The sequence below is a fragment of the Aedes albopictus genome, chromosome 3 (genome assembly GCF_035046485.1).
Source record: "Aedes albopictus strain Foshan chromosome 3, AalbF5, whole genome shotgun sequence".
Classification (NCBI taxonomy): domain Eukaryota; kingdom Metazoa; phylum Arthropoda; class Insecta; order Diptera; family Culicidae; genus Aedes; species Aedes albopictus.
In genome coordinates, this window is record NC_085138.1 from 193,205,545 (window position 1) to 193,228,731 (window position 23,187).

Genomic DNA, 23,187 nt, shown 5'->3' on the forward strand with positions numbered 1-23,187 from the left:
TAAGAATCTCTGAAAGAACCCGTGGAGGAAATCCTGAAAGAACTCCTGGACTAATCCCTGCAGGAACTGCTGTACGAATCCCTGATGGAACTTCTGCAGGAATCCCTGATGAATCAAGAATCTTTACCAGAAATCCCTGGTTGGAATTTTAGAGGAATCCAAGAAGGAATTACAGGAAAAAATCCTGGAGGAATCTCTGAAGAGATTCCAAGAGGAGTCCCCGAAGGATTTTCAGGAGGAATCCCTGAAGGAATTCCAAAAGGAATCCCTGAAGGAATTCTAAAGGGAATCCCTGAAGGAATTCCTGCAGGGATTTCTTAAAGAACTCGTGAAGGAATCCCTGCAGGAACTCCTGTATAAATCCCTCGAGAAACTTCTGCAGGAATCCCAGGTTGATAAAGAATCTCTCCTGTAGAGGTCCCTGTAGAAACTCCTGGGGAATCCCTGATTTTGAATCCCAGAAGAAATTCCAGAAAGAATCCCCTAAAGAATTCCAAGAGCAATTCCCGAAGGAGTTCCAAGAGGAATTCCCGAAGGAATACCAGGAGCAATTCCTGAAGGAATCGCAGGAAGATTCCAGGTGGAATTCTTGAAAGAATTTCAAGAGGAATCACCAAAGGCATTCCTGGAGGAATCTCCGAAGTAATTCCAGGAAAAATCCCTGAGGTAATTCCAAAAGGATTCCCTGAAAGAATTCAAGAAGGAATCTAAAAAAAAATAGGATGAATCCCCAAATGAATTCCAGAATGAATCCCGGAAGGAATTCCAGGAGGAATTCTAAAAAGTTCCAGGAGGAATCCCAAAAAACTCCTGAAAAAATTCCCAAGGAACTCCTGGAAGTATTCCCCAGGAACTCCTGGAGGAATTTTCGAGCGACTCCTGGAGGAATTCCCAAGGAACTCCTGGAGAAATTTCCTAGGAACTCCTCAGGGCCGGATCTAAGGGGGGGGCGGGGGGGCCCGGGCCCCGGGCCCCCACATTTTAGGGGCCTCCACAAAAACCTTTTTTGGTCGCTAACATTAGCTTTATTTTACATATTGCTCAAGTACTGTTCAAAAACAAGGAAAATCATTTTTGGTCACCTCTCCGAGGGGCCTCCACATCCGCTCGGGCCCCGGGCCCCCATAATCCTTGATCCGGGCCTGGAACTCCTGTAGGAATTCCTGGAGGAAATCCCTAGGAACTCCTGGGGGAATTCCCAAGGAACTCCCGGAGGAATTTCCATGCAACTCCTGAAGGAATTTGTGGAAGGAACTCCTGGAGGAATTACCAAGAAACTCCTGGAGGAAATCCCAAGGAACTCCTGGAGGAATTACCAAGGAACTCCTGGAGGTATTCCCGAGCGATTCCTGGAGAAATTCCCAAGGAACTCCTGGATGAATCCCCTAGGAACTCCTGGAGTAATTCCCAAGGAACTCCTGGAAGTATTCCCCAGGAACTCCTGAAGAAATTCCTAAGTAACTCCTGGAAGTATTCATCAGGAACTAATAAAGGAATTACCAAGGAACTCCTGGAGGAATTCCCAAAAAACTCCTGAAAAAAATTTTCAAGGAACTCCTGGAAGTATTCCCCAGGAACTCCTGGAGGAATTCCCGAGCGACTCCCGGAGGAATTCCCAAGAAACTCCTGGAGAAATTCCCTAGGAACTCCTGTAGGAATTCCCAAAAAACTCCTGAAAAAATTCCTAAGGAACTCCTGGAGAAATTTCCCAGGAACTCCCGAAGAAATTTCCAAGAAACTCCTGGAAGTATTCCCGAGCGATTCCTGGAGAAATTCCCAAGGAACTATTGAAGAAATTCCCAAGGAACTCCTGGAGGAATTCCCGAGAATCTCCTGAAGAAATTCCCAAGGAACGCCTGAAGAAATTCCTAAGGAACTCCTGCAAGAATTCCCGAGAAACTTCTAAAGAAATTCCCGAGGAACTCCTGGAAGAATTCCCAAGGAGCTCCTGTAGGAATTCCCGAGAAACTCCTGAAGAATTTCCCAAGTAACTCCTGGAAGTATTCCTCAGGAACTATTGATGGAATTACCAAGGAACTCCTGGAGGAATTCCCAAAAAACTCCTGGAAAATTTTCAAGGAACTTCTGAAAGTATTCCCCAGGAACTCCTGGAGGAATTCCCGAGTGACTCCTGGAGAAATTCCCAAGGAACTCCTGGAGGAATTCCCATGCGACTCCTAAAGGAATTTCTGGAAGGAACTCCTGGAAGAATTACCAAGCAACTCCTGGAGGAATTCTCAAGGAACTCCTGGAGGAATTCCCAAAAACTCCTGAAAAAATTCCCAAGGAACTCCTGGAAGATTTCCCTAGGAACTCCTGGAGGAATTTGCGAGCCACTCCTGGAGCAATTCCCAAGAAACCCCTGGAGAAATTCCCTAGGAACTCCTGTAGGAATTCCCAAGGAGATCCTGGAGGAATTCTCAAGGAACTCCTGGAGTAATTCCCAAAAATCTCCTGAAAAAATTCCCAAGAAACTCCTGGAAGTATTCCCCTGGAGGAATTCGCGAGCGACTCCTGGAGAAATTCCCAAGGAACTCCTGGAGAAATTTCCTAGGAACTCCTGTAGGAATTCCCAAGGATCTCCTAGAGGAATTCACAAGGAACTCCTGGAGGAATTCCCATGCAACTCCTGAAGGAATCTCTGGAAGGAACTCCTGGAGAAATTACCAAGCAACTCGTGGAGGAATTCCCAAGGAACCCCTGGAGTAATTCCCAAAAAATTCCCAAGTAATTCCCAAAAAACTCCTGAACAAATTCCCAAGGAACTCCTGGAAGTATTCCCCAGGAACTCCTGGAGGCATTCCCATGCGACTCCTGAAGGAATTTCTGGAAGGAACTCCTGGAGAAATTACCAAGCAACTCCTGGAGGAATACTTGCATGTTTGTTGACTTGCATGTTCAGGTTTAAAAATCACTTAAAAAAGTGGCCACGTTTCGGGATGATCTCGATTTCCAGAATATTTCCATTTGATTTGCAAAGTCATGATGTGTAAATCATGATGCATCATCATCATGATGTGTGTTATGTCGCATGTCATATTTAAATACCAATCACTTTCCCGGAAGAACCACGTTTCTGGAATATCACCTAGACTAGAGGGTCAATGTGATCTATTTGAATCTTCTCAATTTTTACAGTGAGCTTGTGTTGCGTGAAGTTTGATATGGTGCATGTCAGCATAGTCGTATCAATTGCATTCGTTTTTTTATTGTTTAATGTGTTTAAGATCACTCAAGTACACTATACAACTCCATCATTGGATTCGTACAGAAGGCTTTCATACTGGTCGATCAGGCTGTTAGTCTTCGTGACAAATTCCACCTCCAACGAGCGAGCTACCTGCAAGGGCAGATGCTCCAATTGCTCGGCAAGGTATAGCGCAAATCGTTCATGCCTCAAACGTTTCATACCCCACCCGTCGACTCGCTCTTGCACGGTTTCCAGGAGATGCTGCATCTGCGTATCAACCACATCCGCCTTCCTTTTCTTTGCTCGTGAAGTTGTAGGCGTACTGGACAGGGTTGGTGTGTCTCGTACTCTTCTTCAGCCGCAGTTTCGTCATGGTCCGGCAGATCATCCTCCAGAATAGCTGGTGGTCGTGCTTCCGATTGTGAGTTTTGCTGAGTGCTCGATTGAGAGCAAGGCTGCGAATAGTTCGATGAAGTCCTTTAACAGTAAAAAATAATATATATTAATGTGTGATTGTTATGAAATGGAAACTTCAATAAAATTTACGGTCTTGCTTCCATATGGGTAGCCAGGAACAAGAGTTCTTCATATAGAGGCCACGCCGGGCTGAAACTGGCTCCTGCTCCTGATCGAGACTCGTCAGCCTGCTTGCGAGCCAAGCTCCCAAAGCGATCCCGCAAGCTTCTCCATCTGGCTTTCACTTGATCAACTGAAATAAGATCCATGTTATTTATAGTCAATTTATAAGCAAAACTATTTTTTTTACCTGTTTTATTCAATTCAACTGCGATTGCATTCCAAATTGATTCTTTTTTTTGGACGTTGCGATAGTCCTTAGCAGATTTCGCGTACAAACACGGGTTTTCCTTAACCAATAGGATTAGTTTTTCTTCAAAACTAGCCATTTTATTCTTGTTCCGGTTCTGAGTAGTGGTTTTGAACTTCTGTCAACAATGCTGGTCGCTGCGTTGCAGTACGTCAACTTTGAAAATTTTCAAAGTTTAGAACGACTTCAGCGTTTTTAGTACAATGACGTACGTCACGCAACGCATCATTGTGACTTGCTGCACTGAAAACCATTGCTTCAAACCGAGCTGTCAGTTAACGCTGAAGTCGAAGTCGACGCTGACGGATCATTGTGGCCCGCGCCGAAGCGAGAGCCACAATGCTACGTCGACTTCGACTTTGACTTCAGCGTGAACGGATCCGTCATTGTACTAAAAACGTTGACGGATACGTTAACGCAGAGGGTGCCCACAATGTTGCGTTGCGTTGTTGCGTTGCGTTGCGTTCGTTGCGTCATCTTTGTCATTGTTGTCAAATGTTTTGTTTACGAAGGTTGGAACCGTTTGGACCTGTTGGGACGGAGTATTTACATCGGACGGAAAAATGGAATACGTGCAAAGTTTATCCGAAATCGTGCTGCTTCTTTCGATTGCCAACGAATTGCGAAAGGCAATCAATTATACACGTGAACATCCGCGCAGAACGCCTCGCAGGTAATTTGTTTTTTTTTTTTTGTAATATATTTTCTAATTTTTCTACAGTAATCGATTTATATTGTAGGTGGTGGATCCGGCCTGCGAACGAGGATCGGGATGGCAAAGGTTTTTTCGAAACCTATTATCATCTGCTGAGGAATAGAGATCCGGAATACTTCCTTAAATCAGTCAGGATGAGCCCACAATGCTTCGACTTGCTTTTAGAAAAAGTGGGTGGCCGGCTACAAAAGTTTTCGTTCCGGAAGCCAATTTCACCGGAGTGCAGACTTTTCATGACCCTTATGTAAGTGTTATTTTCCATTTACTGATTTCTTTTAGCATAATATTAAAACAGTTTTCATTCATTGTTTGCCTTGGATATATACTTTTTGCAGTGATATTGCCTACTAAATTTTAACAAATCGATTGTTGAATGCGCTTGATTCTAAACGAAGCCGGCTTGATAACTTCCCACAAATTCATTATCATTAAATTTGGGTGGAAGGCGATAGAAGATGATATGGAATAACACTTTGAAGGCGGCATTCAGAATGGTGATCGCTCGGAAGTTCTCGCACTCTAACTTGTCACCTTTCTAGTAGATGGGGCAAACGAACCCTTCCTTCTACTCCTCCGGTAGCTGTTCAGTCTCCCAAAACCGGACTATTAGCCGGTGCAGGCAGGCGGCCAACTCTTCCGGGCCCATCTTGATGAGTTCAGCTCCGGAACCATCCTTATCAGCTGACTTATTGTTCTTGAGCTGCTGGACAGCTTCCATAACTTCCCTCAACGTAGGTGTTGAGAATTTGCCATTGGTGATAGTTTACATCTATTTATGTATATCCCTCTCGGGACGGAGCGCAAAAAAGTGAAAGCTTTAAACAAATCGCTCAACTTCAGCTCTTCAGAACTCTTAGATTTCCAAACAAAACAACAATTTTTGTTCCTCATTTGGAAGAACTGCTCTTGGTCTGTCGATTTCTAGCTTTGACTTCGTAGATAAATCGAAAATAAAAATGGTTATGATTGATAAATCTTTTATATGTTTTAAGGTTTTTGGCCACTTTTTGTTTAACTTGATGTAGAAAATCTAACAGGCAACGTAAACAAAAGTATGTTTGCACACATACTCAACGGCGTAGTCATCTTTTTCATTTATCTCGTTCACTCTTCTAGACAAACACGAGAAAGAGCGGGATGAAACCAGGGGCGGATGGCCCCTGTCTCCATCCTTCTTTTTATCGTGTTTGTTAAGGAGAGTGAGCAAGAAAAAAGAAATAGCTGGCTACGCCGTTTCACATACTACTATAAGTAATGACTGAATTATTAAAACAGTTAACTATGTGATGTTAAAAAACGAAGGATAAACGGATGAAGAAATATGCGAAACAGTTATCGCTCAACACCACAATTGTGCTGGTTCGTCACGAAAGGGATATGTCTACTTTTCAAATATTCTTTCATTGAATTTTTTGACTGATCTCGGTGGAAAATTCAGTTAGGAAATCGCTCAGTTTTCTTGACCTCAGTACGGAGCTGAGAAGAATCGGTTAATCAAATGAAGTTGGCTACGCAAAATTTCTTGATCATTCCGGATCAGAAAAAAATAATGCACTGAACTGAATATACTTAGTGATTTCGTGTCCGCACCCAGCGAATTACCTCGAATATTACGCGACAGTCAGAATGTTGTGATTCGAAACTAAAAATGTATCTCACTTATCAATATTAATCCAACATAACGATACCGTTGGTGTTTTCGACTGTTTGATGAAACTGTTTCGTGGTGGCTTATCAGTCTTGACAAAAATAAAACACTATTTACTTTACTTTGTCCGACGTTTTGGTCCGTTTGGGACCTTCTTCAGGGACTCAATAGTTACAGTGTTTTCGTCTTGTGTGGTTCGGTAGAATCTGTAACTGTCGTTTTGGTTCGAATTTTCCCGCACAATCGTAGCCAAATTAGATGCCCTATCGGGAGAAACCCGTTCTGAAAATCAGCACTCCGGAATTTAGAACCTACTTCGAAAACGATCACCATTGCTTTCCCAGTTATGGATGGCATTTTGAACGAACGGAAGAAAACTCGTATGATTGACAATGAAAAGCGACAAAATTGCTCTTGTTGTGTCCATTTAAACGTTACTTACAGGGAGATTGAGGTCATTAAAATTTTATGAAACTTGAGTCACGGGCGAGTTGCCTGTTTCGTTGCTAATAATATTGGTAACGCAAAAAAAAAAACAAGGCAGCGAGCAGGGATGGGAACACTCACTTGCAAAGAGTTACACTCACTTGCTCACTTGCTGAGAAAATAGCAAGTGAGTGTAACTCTTTGCAAGTGAGTGTTCCCATCCTTGGCAGCAAGTTATGAATTAAAAACAAGTTACAGGTGTCACAATGTCACATAATATCCTTGTGGCAAGGAAGCCAAAAATGTACATAAAAAATGAAAAAAACAAATCCGGAGACCATTTGCAGAATTTTGCTGCATACATAAAAAACTCACACGCTTTCTTTTGTAGAACGCACAGGTGCTTAATATTTCTAATTGCCTTCACAAAACATCACAGTTATATGAACGGGAGCCAAAGTGTATAAGTGTTCACTGCGTCTTCGGGGTAAACTAAAATCCTACTTTTCTACTCATAACTCCTTTATTAAAGGAGAATAATTATTATACACACTCAGTTTTATTTCCCGAGCTCGGCTGTGCAAATCTCGGTTTCTCACTTTTAACCGAGACTCAGCTAACAAATTGATTGATTGCTTGGTATAGAAACGTAATATGCTGATTCTCGGCATTTATTAGCTGAGATCTCATGAAAATAGGTTGCTGATTAATCGGCAGTGCAAATCTCGGCACTACTAAGCTGAGATTCGGCATTTTAAACTAAGTGTGCACCCATTTCTACACAATCACTTGGAAAACACCCCACGATGATAAACAATGATCTACTCCAGTAATGATAAATAGCTTCTCTTTGTAGTCTTGCTGACTACGCTTAATCTAATCTAATCTAATCTAATCTAATCTCACACTAACGCAGCCATTACTTGAATGCATCCTGGAAAATGAAGACTTTTCAAGTCTATCATTTTTCTTGTCTAACGGCCAGGCCAACTGCGCAGCATGTACCACAGAGAAGATTTCAAGTGATAGAAAGATTTCAACATAGTCAATATTTGAAAACATTCTACACCTTGAAATCGAGGGGAAAGATGGAAGCGTGGACCTCCCGTACCAAACGCTTCCAGATAACGATATAGATATTTAAACATGTTCGCATGTTTTAATATGATGATGTGTACGGTGATTTGCTAAAAAATATTGATTAGTGCTGGAGATGAACCAGCCTCGGGCTGAAAATCTCCCTAATAAAGCCAATAATAATAATAATTGATTAGTGCGCCAGGAATGGTGGTATGATTCTTCACTGAAAAGAGAACAAAGGATTAAGTAATATATACTGAATAAGGCATAAGTGATACACTCGTTACAGTTACTATTTTTAAAATATGGTATTATTATACAAAAAGTTACCTGAATCCTCCAGAAACAAAAAGGTTTATTAGCAGTTAAAAACAAAACATAAATTAAAACATGACCATTACAAAAATACATCAAATTTTAATCTAGTATGCTACCACTTTAGGCAAAAAATAGGCCAGGAAGAGATGTTGCGGCGGCGACGCCAGCGACATTCTCCCTCTATAGTTTATTACCTCTATTAATGTGGTAGATCTTACACCGTAACGCACCGTTCTAAGGTGATCTACCCACGTTACGGGTTGTAGTCTTGCTGGCTACGCTTAATTGAAAAAAAAAACCTGAAATTCTGACTACGAGCATATTAATATTTAGCCAAGTAAACACAAACAACTTTGACGGATTCATCTATGACGTATACTATCCGCACATTTTTCCAGTCACAACTCAGCAGAAGTGAACATCGTTACATCTAATAACACGAAGACTTACATTTTTTCGCACTTGTTAGCAGGGTACTAACATGTCTATGATTTAATGTTATAATTTTTCCATCCGCTGGAGGCCAATTTCACTCTAAAGCCGGTTATTAATAACCGGTCCCATCTGAACCACACGAAAGCTCTCCACTTGACTGTAGGATGCTTAGTGCTTTCAATTATGCAGAAATCATAAATAAAAAATAACTTTTCCATGCATGACCCGACAGCCAGCCGCTAGGAAGCAAGCGGCAACCATGCAAAAGACAGCAACATTGCAACTGGCCTAGGGTTCTCGACACATAAGAATAATGGCAGCAAAACGGGAAGAGATTCCTAGAGAACGGCAACTGTAGTGTATATTCCGTGCCAGTCAGCGCAGCGCTCCGTTACCATATTATAACACGACTTAACGAACAAGACGATGGGGGCCTTTTTTCGGCTGCAGGCAGGACATGTACACGACGATGACGACGACGACGACGGCAACAAATTTCAATACAAAATAGAAGACTCAGCAATTTTCTCAGCCTCCTCTAACCCGAGAAATAATCACTGTGGCTAGGAGAGCTTTCAACACGGTGCTTCAACGACGTCGACGACCACGGATACCGTACCTAGTTCCAAGTGTAGTGTTTGGAGTTTACAGAGTCGAACTTAGGCATATATCGTCGGTTTCCTGCAAAAGGGTCACAACACAAAAAATATGAATTTTTAGAATAGACGTTTGAAAGTTGGGTATCTTGGAACACGTCCTATCGGTTCACATATTACACTCATCATATGATAAAAGTAAACGAATTTTGATTATTGTACCGTAAACCGGGGTCAAATTGATCAGCGGGGTGACATTGATCACTCGGGTTCTACATTGTAATTCCATACTAGGAACTCTTAAGCGTCGTAATGATCTTAAACTTTTTACGTCAGCTGATTCGTAAATGTCTAGAGATGTGTGTAGACTTATTTTTTAGAAAAAAAAAAGTTTGTTTTGCCTTATTTTTTCAAGGAATTTGCAATGTACCTATTTCTCATACAAACATGCAAACAATACTAAACAATCAATTGCTATTAGGACTTCCCGTGAATTCTCTGTTTCAACATTTTTGTGGAGCCTTGGTTGGGATGTTATGCAGCCAATCAAAACATGAAATAGTTATAAAAAGTTTATTTTATGAAGAAATAGTCATTTATTGTGATAGATATCACTTTTTCAAATAAAATTGCCTACCTTTAGGCGTTTAAGGGGAAATTTCAAAACTTAATTTTGCATTTAAAGTATTAAATTCACTAGCTGTAAGATTTTAGACGCGTTATTCGGTTTTAGAAGAGCAGAATTAAGTGGTGAAGGACATTTTCCTTTCCAACCGATGCTTAATTGTATACTGATCAATTTCGCCCCAAAGTGGCATTTCCAAAATTTTAATATTTGAAGATATTTAACTTAAAGTTTAAATTTTTTGAACAAAATTCTGTCACATGGTTCTATGGAGATCCGCTGGGTACTGGTTTCATAGAAATTCTTTTGGCAATATAGGGATATAGGGAAGCAAGAGTAGCCGAAAAACGAATCCACTGCAAAAAGATAAAAGAGCACGAGGGAAATGTGATTGCTCAGGCGCAAGAGAGTATGGAACTGATTGATATGCGGTGATTTTACGAAACTGTCAATGGCGTGCGGAGAAAAACAGCGCCTTCTCCCGTCATGTGCAATGACCGTAATGGAAACTTGCTGATAGACAAGACAATGCCAGGCCAGGCTGCCAGGTGGAGAGAACACTTTGAGGTATTGTTGAACGGAGGGAGTGGAAGAGCGGCGGACAGAATTCGAATCGACGACGACAGACAAGCTGTGGAACCTTCAACGCTAGACGAAGTCAAGGGACTGAAGAACAACAAGACTGCTGGGATGGACGAACTCTTGGCCGAGCTTCTCAAGCACGGTAGTGAGCAGCTGTATCAACTCTTACACTCTATTATTTTAAAGATATGGGAGGAGGAAGATCTGCCTGATTGTTGCCCACCCTATTTGGTTGGCACGCATCTCTATGTCCAGAGCTATCCCCTTAGCAATTGCGAGATCGACGATGACAGCGTGAGCAAACTGTCACGGAAGATGAGTAGGTAAAATGAAAAACAACTAACTTCGATCGATGCAGTAAACGTGTTTGCAATTCCCAAATACTTTTCTCTTATATTACTACCAAAACGACTGTAAATTATCTTGATTATACCTAAACAGTAAGTTAAAACTAGGTTGCGTTATATTGTATAAGAGTGACTAACAGTTTAATTCTAATCGCAGAAAAATAGCAGAAAGTGAATTCGAGCAACTGCTAACCTCTTTCTACCTCTACACACTATAATTAGAATCAGAAGCGGTATGTTATACTAAAACGAATAGAATCTCTCCGAACATTACTAATTAATTATGCTTGCAGCTCTAGCAAGAACATCGCTACATATGGGACACATATGCACACTGAGGGGAACTAAACGTGAGTATGAAATGTTAGCTAAACTCACACCTATATCTATATTGCACAGAGTTATGAGCACACGAAACAGAAAACCACATAAACCTAAATATAGACAAGCAAAATCGAAACTTATACACAATGTCATGCAAACTTACAGCTATAACACGAATCATATTCGTTTTCATGTATTAAACAACTAACTGTTAAAAATGAATTCGCAGGAAAATTATAACTCTCCGTATCCCAAAACCCTACGTGTTGGATTGAGTTCATAATTTCGGAAGAAATCCCCATTCCGAACAAGTGTTGCTGATTGGCAACAATTTATAATTTTCGTTTATACACTAATTGCGATGTCAGGCCGTGGTAATACCGACGATGGTAAGTCGTCGAAGGGTACGAAGACAAAAGGTACTAGCAGAAAGCAAGCGATAAATGATGATGTGGTTTTGGTGGTCACAGAGGGTACACAGGGGTACAGAAACGAAAGAACTGCACCTGACGACATATGTCAGGTATGTCGGAAGTGTGATGACAAGGCCATGGTACAGTGCGACGACTGCGACAGGTGGTGTCATTTCACGTGTGTAGGTGTCACTGAAGAGGTCAAGGAGCTCAGTTGGGTTTGTTTAAAGTGCCAATCTGCTCAAAAAGCAAAGTCAGCCAGTTCTTCCTCGCGACGCCGAGACCAACAGAAGACATCCGAAAATGCAGTTCTGAATCCACAGTCCGGAGGAGCCAAGACGTCGAATATTCCTGCACTGGTAATACATACAGCTACCGATGCTCATTCTAGCCAGTCTGGCGGCAGATCCCGATCACCGAAGTCGTCGCAGAGTCTTTTGAAGCTACAGTTGATGAGATTGGAAGAAGAGCGCGCATTCGAAGAAGCCGAAGCTGCGAAGTTCCGGGAATATCTTAAGGAGAAGTACAGGTTGCTAGAACAGATGTCAAACCGATCAGAATCGAGCTGCAGTATCGCGGAGAGCCGTGTGGGTAAGTGGGTGGACAACGTCAACGATGCCTTCCAAGACGAACGAGAGCCCGGGGGAGCAACGGAAGCGTTCAACCCCAAAGGACATTCCACTACCCATCCTCCTGTTAACCACCCAGAGATAGTTTGCTCCCCAAACAGCACGCCATTGTATGGCGATAGAAGTCCTCAAGCTATGATCGCTGAATCCTTCGGACCAGCCGTGCGACGCGCGTCAACTGCTGCCTCCGTAAACTACTACAGTCAACCTGCTCCAGATAGAACCTGTAACCGTCGCTTATCTGAATTGGGCGATCCCCACGGTTATACAGCACGCCAACCAACCGCTACTCAACAATATCACCAAATGCAGTACCAGTCATCAATTGACGATGATCCGTGTTCCCTTACACGAAGTCAACTGGCAGCACGGCAGGCAGTATCAAAGGATCTCCCAACGTTCGCCGGCAGCCCCGAGGAGTGGCCTATCTTTATTTCAATGTTCAACAGCTCTACCGCGATGTGTGGATATTCAAATGAGGAGAACGTAATACGTCTACAAAAAAGTCTCAAGGGCAAGGCTTACGACGCGGTTAAAAGTCGATTGATGCATCCCTCCAATGTGCCGGGGGTGATTGACACTCTAAAACTGCTATTTGGTCAACCGGAGGCGATCGTGCACTCATTGATTTGTAAAATCAACGCTATTCCACCGGTAAAGGAAGACAGACTTGAAGCCTTGGTCGATTTGGCAGTAAATGTGCAGAATTTCTGCGCTACCGTCGATGCATGTGGGCTAGACGACTACATGTATAATGTATCGCTCCTCCACCAGTTGATCAATAAACTACCACCAACTATCCGGCTTGACTGGGCCCGTTACCGTCAGACGATCCCAAGGGTCAACATGGCGACTTTTGGAAATTGGCTTTACTCGCTCGCTGAGGCCGCCAGTACTCTTGCGATTCCACCTCTACTTCAAGAAGCCAGATTGCCGAAAGTCGATTCTCGTCCAACGAAGAAAACAAACATGTTCCTCCATACACAGTCAACACCAAGTGAGGAGCTTCCGGAACGTCCACCGGCTGATTACCATACGTGCCCACTTTGCAAGGGAAGTTGCAGTACCGTAGCCGTCTGTAAAAGCTTTCTTGATTTACCACGTGACTCGAAATGGGCGTCAGTAAGAGAGCTTGGTATATGCCGAACATGTCTTCTACGTCACACGGGGAGATGTGATGCAAAACCGTGTGGGAAGAACGGCTGTCCATACTACCATCATGATCATGAACTTCTGCATAACGATAAAAAACCTCATCCAGTTTCCAAGAATACTCCGTCAGTACAAGCTACAACTGTAGTCTCTCAAACAGACGCTGACCATACGCAACGATGTAATACGCACCAAGCGGATACCAACACCGTCCTTTTTCGATATCTACCAGTAGTTCTGCATGGTGAAAAGGGATCCATTCGAACGTACGCCTTTTTGGACGTCAGCGATGACCTTGCTGGACCAGGAGCTTGCCGATCAGCTGGATCTTCCTGGCCCCATAAATCCACTCGGTCTTAAATGGACGGGAGGCACCGAGCGCTGTGAAGAAAATTCCCGAGTAGTGGATCTGCGCATCAATGGAACGTATAGCAATGCCAAAGAGTACCAGCTGAATGGAGTTCGCACTGTCAAAGAGTTAATGCTACCTTACCAGTCTCTCGACATGGACCGGATGGCTCAGCAATTTCGATACTGTCGGAACCTACCTATTGAGTCTTACTCGAATGTTCGCCCTCGAATCCTAATCGGATCAAAGCATGCTCCAATCGGCCTTGCGCTAAAGTGTAAAGAAGGGAATCTGGATCAACCCATTGCTGTCAAAACCAGATTGGGATGGACGGTTTATGGTGGAGGCAGCGACAGTGAGACAACAAGCCTTGTTCACTACTCGTTCCATGTTTGTGAAAATGTTCCACATCCAGATGACGACCTTCATCAAGCAGTTAAGGCATATTTTGCTATCGATAGCATGGGAATTTCTAAGAACGGCAACGAACTGATTTCTACCGAAAACCAACGTGCTCTCTCCATGCTAAAAGGTCTCACAAGCTTCAACGGGAAACAATACGAAACCGGATTGCTTTGGCGGTATGACAGGACCCGCCTTCCAGACAGCAAGGAAATGGCTCTACGAAGATATTACGCTCTTGAAAAACGAATGCAAAAGGATCCGGACCTAGCTACAACACTGAAGCAGAAAATAGACGAATATTTGACTAAAGGTTACATTCGTAAACTTTCATCCGACGAGCTTCAGAAAAGTTATCCACGTGTTTGGTATTTACCTATTTTTCCCGTTCACAACCCTAATAAACCAGGCAAAATCCGCATAGTGTGGGACGGCGCAGCGAAAAGTTTTGGAACATCTCTCAACTCAGCGCTCATAACAGGACCTGATCAGCTTTGTTCGTTATTTGCAATACTACTACAGTTTCGAGAGCATGAAGTTGGTGTAACTGGTGACATAAAAGAGATGTTTCATCAGGTGTTAATACGAAGAGATGATCAGCAATGCCAGAGGTTCTTTTGGAGAGACGAGAGCGATGAAGTCCAAACGTATGCTATGAATGTGATGACATTTGGGGCCAGCTGTTCGCCAGCATGCGCACAATATGTCAAAAACGCGAATGCTGATCGTTTCGCTGCAGATTATCCCGAAGCGGCATACGTTATCAAACATAAGCACTACGTTGACGATGCAATGTTCAGTACTAAGAACTCCAATCATGCCATTCAAGTAGCACAGGAGATCCGCCAAATCCACTCAGCGGGTGGCTTCGAGATACGAAATTGGGTGAGCAATTCACCGCAGGTTCTGTCGGCTTTGCAAGAGGATACGACAAGTGAGAGGAGTCTAGATCTGACCACGAGCCCCATGGCTACCGAAAAGGTATTAGGAATGTGGTGGTGCACCGCATCGGATGAATTCATCTACAAAATCAAATGGGACCGCTACGAACCGGATCTTCTGACAGGCATGATACGCCCTACTAAGCGCCAAATGCTCAAGATCCTTATGTCCATTTTTGATCCTCTTGGACTTATATCTCATTTCCTAATGTACCTAAAGGTTCTTTTACAAGATGTTTGGCGATCCGGTACTGAATGGGATGAACAAGTGAACACTACATTGTTTGAAAAGTGGTGTATATGGCTAAAAGTACTACCGGAAGTAGAAGCGGTCAAGATTCCCCGATGGTTCCAGTCGTCAAGAAACTCCGGATCCTGTACAATACAACTGCACACTTTTGTGGATGCTAGCGAGAGCGGAATGGCAGCAACGACGTTTCTTCGATTTGTCCAGTAGAATTCAGCTGTGTGTACCTTAGTGGCGGCCAAAACACGAGTAGCTCCGTTAAAGTTCCACTCGATTCCAAGACTAGAGTTGCAGGCAGCACTGGTTGGTGCTAGGCTTGCTCTGACTGTTACGGACTCCCTCTCCTATTCGATCAACCAGCGATTTTTTTGGACCGATTCCCGTGATGTCCTCAGCTGGATAAATTCCGACCATCGACGATACAGCACATTCGTCGCATTTCGTGTGAGTGAAATTCTAGACATATCGGAATCCAAGGACTGGCGCTGGGTACCATCCAGGCAAAACGTAGCAGATGACGGCACGAAATGGGAAACGCTGCCGGACTTATCGCCAGCGTCTAGGTGGTTCACGGGACCTGCCTTCTTGCGTCGGGATGAAACAGAATGGCCAACCATCTCTGTCAAAGAGTCGCTTACGAGTAAGGAACTACGACCTTGTTTCATTGCCCATCATGCGATACGCGATAATCTAGTGGATGCCTCAAATTTCTCCTGTTGGAAGCGACTCAACAACGTGGTTGCCTTAGTCCACCGATTCGTAAAAAACTGTCGTCTAAAAGTAAGCAAGCGACCGACTCATTCCGGACCATTAACCATGGAAGAACTACAGCAGGCACAAAGTCTGCTATTTCGTCAAGCTCAATATCCCGAGGAAGTATATCAGTTGTCAAGAAATCACGACAAAAAACAATCAAACCCATTGCCGAAAACCAGCCGTCTTTTCAAGCTGACTCCGTGGTTAGACGAGGAAGGTATCATGCGGATGCGTAGCCGCTTACCAGCCTGTCAGTACGTTTCCGAGGATACAAAGAAACCAGTGATTCTACCAAAAGATCACCCTGTGACCACCTTGCTAATCAACCACTATTATAAGAAATTTAACCACCAAAACCACGAGGCCATCATAAACGAAATACGTCAAAAATTCGTAATATCGCGCCTCCGAAGTCGCTACAGAACTATACGAAGAAACTGTCAGATGTGTAAAAACGAACTATCAACTCCACAACCCCCAATGATGGCGGACCTCCCACCAGAGAGGCTAGCAGCCTTCTCACGCCCATTTACACACGTAGGAGTTGATTTTTTTGGGCCAATGGATGTCGTTATTGGTAGGAGGAAAGAGAAAAGATGGGGAATGATTGCCATTTGCCTAACAACACGAGCAGTACATGTAGAATTGGCAAACTCCCTGAGCACCGACTCGTGCATTATCGCTCTACGAATTTTTATCGCACGCCGTGGCACTCCGAGGACCATCCGAAGCGACCGTGGGACAAATTTTGTCGGGGCCAGTCGTGCACTCGACAAACTTCGAAAAATCACTCAAGAAGAAATTTCCAAAGAATTTGTCAGTGTGGAGACAAATTGGGCTTTCAACCCTCCTCTGTCACCCCACATGGGTGGCAGTTGGGAACGTCTTATTCGAAGCCTCAAAAGGAACCTCATGGCAATCCGCCCTTCAAGAACACCATCCGAAGAAGTTCTGCGCAATATGCTTACGGAAGTGGAAAATACCCTGAATGCACGCCCACTAACTCACGTTCCCGTCGACGACGATTCCTCTCCTGCGCTAACACCAAACCACTTCTTATTGGGGTCTTCGAACGGTATGAAGCCACTGGTACCGTTAGACGACCGCGGAGACCTGCTTAAACAAAATTGGCGAATGTCACAAGCCCTGGCGACACAATTTTGGAAACGCTGGTTATCGGAATACCTTCCCGAGATAACTCGCCGAACAAAATGGTACGTGGACACAAAACCCATTGCTGTAGACGATGTTGTAATAATCGTGGACCCCAACCTTCCACGAAATTGCTGGCCGAAAGGCAGGATCATTGCCACGCATCCTGGTAAAGATGGCCGCATCAGGTCAGCTACAGTGAAGACAGTGAATGGTGTATACGACAGACCTGTAAGTAAGTTGGCAGTTCTGGACGTGAGACGTGATGGAGAGCAAGTCAACCTATCGCACTAGGTTGCCATACCCGGGGGGACTGTTGCCCACCCTATTTGGTTGGCACGCATCTCTATGTCCAGAGCTATCCCCTTAGCAATTGCGAGATCGACGATGACAGCGTGAGCAAACTGTCACGGAAGATGAGTAGGTAAAATGAAAAACAACTAACTTCAATCGATGCAGTAAACGTGTTTGCAATTCCCAAATACTTTTCTCTTATATTACTACCAAAACGACTGTAAATTATCTTGATTATACCTAAACAGTAAGTTAAAACTAGGTTGCGTTATATTGTATAAGAGTGACTAACAGTTTAATTCTAATCGCAGAAAAATAGCAGAAAGTGAATTCGAGCAACTGCTAACCTCTTTCTACCTCTACACACTATAATTAGAATCAGAAGCGGTATGTTATACTAAAACGAATAGAATCTCTCCGAACATTACTAATTAATTATGCTTGCAGCTCTAGCAAGAACATCGCTACATATGGGACACATATGCACACTGAGGGGAACTAAACGTGAGTATGAAATGTTAGCTAAACTCACACCTATATCTATATTGCACAGAGTTATGAGCACACGAAACAGAAAACCACATAAACCTAAATATAGACAAGCAAAATCGAAACTTATACACAATGTCATGCAAACTTACAGCTATAACACGAATCATATTCGTTTTCATGTATTAAACAAGACTAACTGTTAAAAATGAATTCGCAGGAAAATTATAACTCTCCGTATCCCAAAACCCTACGTGTTGGATTGAGTTCATAATTTCGGAAGAAATCCCCATTTCGAACAAGTGTTGCTGATTGGCAACACTGATGGTTGATTGGATGGTCTCATTTGCCCTCTTCTCAAGAAAGGACATCGACTGGAGTGCGCGAATTACAGAGGAATATCACTCCTCAATTCAGCGTACAAAGTTTTGTCCGGAGTTCTGTTCCACAGGCTGAGGCTAAATGAGGAGTCCTTCGTCGGCGAATATCAGGCAGGATTTCGTGAGGGCAGATCAACGACGGATCAGATGTTCACCCTGCGGCAGATTCTCGATAAATTTCGGGAGTAAAACTTGCAGACCCATCATCTGTTTATTGATTTCAAGGCGGCGTACGATTCAATGAAGAGGAACGAGTTATGGCAGATTATGATCGAACATAGATTTCCGGTGAAGCTGATTAGACTGATTCGTGCGATGCTTGACGGATCGAAATCAAGTGTACGGGTTGCGGATGAAATTTCGTCATCGTTCGTAAGCTTTGACGGACTGAATCAGGGCGATGCTCTTTCAAACTTACTGTTCAACACAACACTGGAAGGAGTGATTAAGAGAGCTGGTGTGCACAGGACCGGAACCATTGTCACGAAATCGCATATGCTCCTGGGCTTCGCGTACGATATCGACATCATCGGAATCGACCGTCGGGCCGTGTAAGAGGCGTTCGTACCTTTTAAGGGGGAGACTGTGAGGATTGGACTTACGATTAACACCACAAAGACTAAGTACATGATTGCTGGTGGTCCACGTCGGTCCGGACGTGGTATTGGTGACGAAGTGGTGCTAGGTGATGGAAAGTTTGAAGTTGTGGATGAATTTGTTTATTTTGGTACTCTAGTGACGTGCGATAATGATGATACTCGCAGGTGAAAAGACGGATTGTGGCTGCAAATCGGGCCTTTTTCGGTCTGCGAAACCATCTGAAGTCCCGCAGGCTGCAAACGAGGACAAAACTCGCGTTGTACAAGACTCTGATTCTTTCGGTTGCTTTATACGGTCATAAAACGTGAACGTTGAAAGAAGTTGATCGGAGAGCTTTTGGAGTCTTTGAACGTAAAGTGCTGCGAACAATACTCGATGGTAAATTGGAGGACGGCATCTGGCGGCGTCGCATGAACTATGAACTGTACCAGGTATATAAAGAGATGGATATAGTGAAGCGAAAACAACACGGCAGGCTGCGGTGAGCCGGACACGTAGCTCGTTTGCCGGAGGAACGACAAGCTAAAATTATATTCGGCAGAGAACCAGGAAGGGGTCGTCGGCTTCGTGGAAGGCCACGCACACGTTGGCTTTTTGTAGTTGAGGAGGACCTAAGGACTCTAAACGTTCAGGGCGACTGGGAGCGATTGGCCCAGGACCGAGCCCAGTGGAGGCGGATACTTCATTCGGCGTAGACTCACCGCTACGAGTTGTAGCCCATCAAGTATCAAGTAAGTATCGTTACGATGCATTCTGTAATGCGCTTCAGCAATCACACTCATCTAGTACGCAATCCAACACCTTGGATTCCCGGTTAGCTTGTACCGGATACTGGAGAGCTACTTCCAGAATAGGGTGCTAATCTATGACACCGAGGAAGGCGAGAGGAGCTATAACATCAACGCGGGATCACCTCAGGGTTCCATCCTGGACCCGGTACTATGGAACGCGGCGTATGTCGGCGTATTGAGGCTCACACTTCCACCGGGCTGGACGACTTTGCCGATGACATTATCCTCGTGGTATACGGCGAGTCGATAGAGAAAGTGGAACTGACAGCAGCACATGCGATTGGCATAGTGAAGGACTGGTTGAGGTCGAGACAGCTGGCACTCGTGCACCATAAAACGGAGGTGTTGATGGTAGTAACAAACGCAAGTCTGAACAGCCAGGCAGTGGTCACCACCGGCGAATGCACGATTAACTACAAGCGCTCACTGAAGTAATTGTGGGTCAATATTGACAATAGGCTGAAATTCGGAAGCCACGTAGAATATTCCTGCGAAAGGCCAAGCATGGCGATAATGGCGTTATCAAAAATAATGTCAAATAGCTCGGCAATAGTCTCGAACAAGCGTAAGCTGCTCGCGACTGTAGCGGTTTCCATACTATGGTAAAGTACCGCTGCATGGTCGAGTGCGCTAGTAGACAACCGAAACGTGAAACGACTCGAGAGTACCCACAGGCTGAAGTGCCTTAGGGTGGTCAGCGCATACTGCACGGTCTCAAAGGACGCGGTATGCATGCTAGCGGACGTGATACCCATAGCACTAGTGGTGTCAGAGGATGAAGAGTGCTTCGAGCGACGCGGTATGCCGCGGCATAGAAGCGCGGGATGGATCGCCAGAACGTCGTCTATGTTGAAGTGGTAGAGGGAATAGGGTTCCTCCAACGAGGGTAGATGGACACACATGCTGAATGGACGAGCAAGCCCCATGAAGAGGTGAATTTTTACTTGACACAATTTCTGTCAGGCCATGGGTGCTGTAGATAGTATCTGCATAGATTCAGACAAGCAGGCTCCCCCGTCTATGCGCAGACTGCGACGTCAGGTGCTGGAAGCTGCTTACGTAGCTCAAGCGTGGGAGCTCCTGTCCACTCCACGGCAAGCCAGCCGGTGGAGGTAATGGACGGAGCGTGGTTGCTGAGGGCCATCAGCCAAGAAGTAGGAAAAGTCCGAAGAGTGTGGAAGCTAATGCTCGTGACAAACGTGACTAGCATTCGCAGAAGCGGGCGAGGCAGCCGTCAGGTGAGGAGCTGTCTGGCGGCGCCCGCAAGGAAAGGCGTATAATAACCCCTAAAGTCGGTAATGATGCCGGAAAGTCGGACCCCAGCCAGGGTTCCCGGAAAGCTGGGAAGGGTGGGCCTGAAAAGGCCGGCCCGTCCCGGAACGATGGGAACAAGGGGTTGCGACCACTGGTGGGCCCTCAGCAGCCACAGAGCAGGGCGATCCAAGGAGAGGACTTTCCTTGGACAAAGGTAGAGCGGAAGAGGAAGAAGAAGGTGAATCCGCAGGCAGAAGTGCAGGACGCCAAGCCAAGGCGTAGGAGGGCAGGTGCCAGGCGCGAGAAAGGCGACGCTATCGTCATTAAGACGGAACAGTCTAAGTACTCGGACGTTTTGAAGACGATGCGAAGCGACGCCAAGCTTGAGGGTCTTGGAGCCGACGTACGCAGTATTAGACGTATTCGTACGGGTGAGATGATCCTGGAGCTGAAGCGCCAGAAGGAGCACAAGGGCGCCGCCTATGAGAGGCTGGCAGAAGAGGTCCTTGGTGAGGGCGTGCAGGTGAGGGCTCTGACACATGAGGCGATTCTGAAGGTCAAAGACATTGACGAGATCACCGAAGTGGAAGAGCTCGTCACGGCACTGCGGCAACAGTGCGATGTGCAGGTGGCCGCCGCAGCCGTTAAGCTACGGAGAGGGCCAGCAGGGACACAGATAGCTTTGGTTCAGCTACCTGGGGAGGATGTTAAAAAGTCCGTTAAAGTAGGGAATATAAAGGTGGGCTGGTGTGTATGTCACCTGACATTCCACGAGCCACCAGAGGTTTGCTTCAGGTGTCTGGAACCAGGTCACAAGTCGTGGGACTGCAAGGGCCCCGGCAGGCGCAAACTGTGTAGGCGATGCGGCGCTGAAGGTCATAAGGCCCAAAGCTGCACGAGTCCACCCATCTGCATGATCTGTACCGGGAAAACCTCGAAAAACAGACATCCGATGGGTGGTCCAGGGTGCCCGGCCTTTAAGAAAGCCGCAGCGAACAACAAATCACAGTGCAGGTAACGCAGCTGAACCTGAACCACTGTGATGCGGCTCAGCAACTGCTTTGTCAGGCGGTTTCTGAGTGGGAGACGGATATCGCCATCATTTCGGACGGAAGCCGTTTCACGAACCAGCGGGGTCAGATCCTGCTAGAAACACTGGCCATCTTAGATGTCGACTTGGCTAACGTCGGTACCAAGAGTACCTATAGTCGAAACGGAGCGGTCATTTATTGACGTGACCTTTTGTAGTCCTGGCCTAACAAGTAGTTCGAACTGGAGAGTAGATGATGGCTACACTCACAGCGACCACCTGGCGGTTCGCTACAGTATCGACTACAATAACAGCAGACAGCGGATAGAAGAAGAGGCGGCTAGGCCAAGGCCAAGCCCTCGCAGGTGGAAGACATCATACTTCGACGAAGAGGTATTTGTATCAGGTAGTGGGCATCAGTTCTTGATGTCTGCCAAGCAGTTGGGCGCGGGTGGGGTTGATCCTGCCCGCCTTCCGAGGACAAAGGAAGTGGCGAGGACCACTCGGGAAACTGGCTAAGCGCCAGCATGCTACCGTGATGGACTCTCCAGAGCGAGTCATCGATGTTCGTTGCTGCTAGGCTACGGCAGCTAACCTTGAGGGTGCGATATGCACTAGCCCCTCTCTGAAGCAATACCTTCTTGGTGGTTCCGGAGAGACGTATGGTTTGGCGACCATAGGAATGTGTTTTAGTGGGTCGAGGAGAGAGTAGTCCTGGCTTTTACTAGTGTTGTAGAAGACAGTCTTAACCCCACACTACCCTAACCTTCCTGTTAGGGTGTCTGTTGAGCAGATTTATCCCCCTATGGTTTAGAAGAAAAAAAAAAGACTGCGACGAGATCACGAAGCATGAGCTCTTTGAATGCCCACGCTTCGTGGAACAAAGGACGAGTATGCGGGAGGTATGCCATATTGATTTCACTCCGGAAAAATTGTTAAAAGGATGTGTACGGGGGCGGACAAGTAGGACTCCGTTACGTCCACTCTTTTCCAAATCGTACTTGCATTACATAGAAAATGGCAGGCCGGAAAACAGCAAGTTGAGCTGAGTTGAGTGGAGTCCAACGAGTGGTCTATAGTACAAGCTAAGGCCCAATCTTCCAGGAGAGAGAAGACAACTTGAGGCGGTAGCTAGTGAATCGCTTTCCAATAGAGAGTTCCCATGTACGGTCCCCCCCCCCCCCATTCTCGAAGTC

At 45.1% G+C, this 23,187-nt stretch overlaps 1 pseudogene; it reads right to left on the reverse strand.

The window, feature by feature from the left end:
* Positions 1–3,241: 3,241 nt before the first annotated feature.
* LOC115261636 (uncharacterized) lies at positions 3,242–4,323 on the reverse strand (annotated as a pseudogene).
* Positions 4,324–23,187: the final 18,864 nt, after the last annotated feature.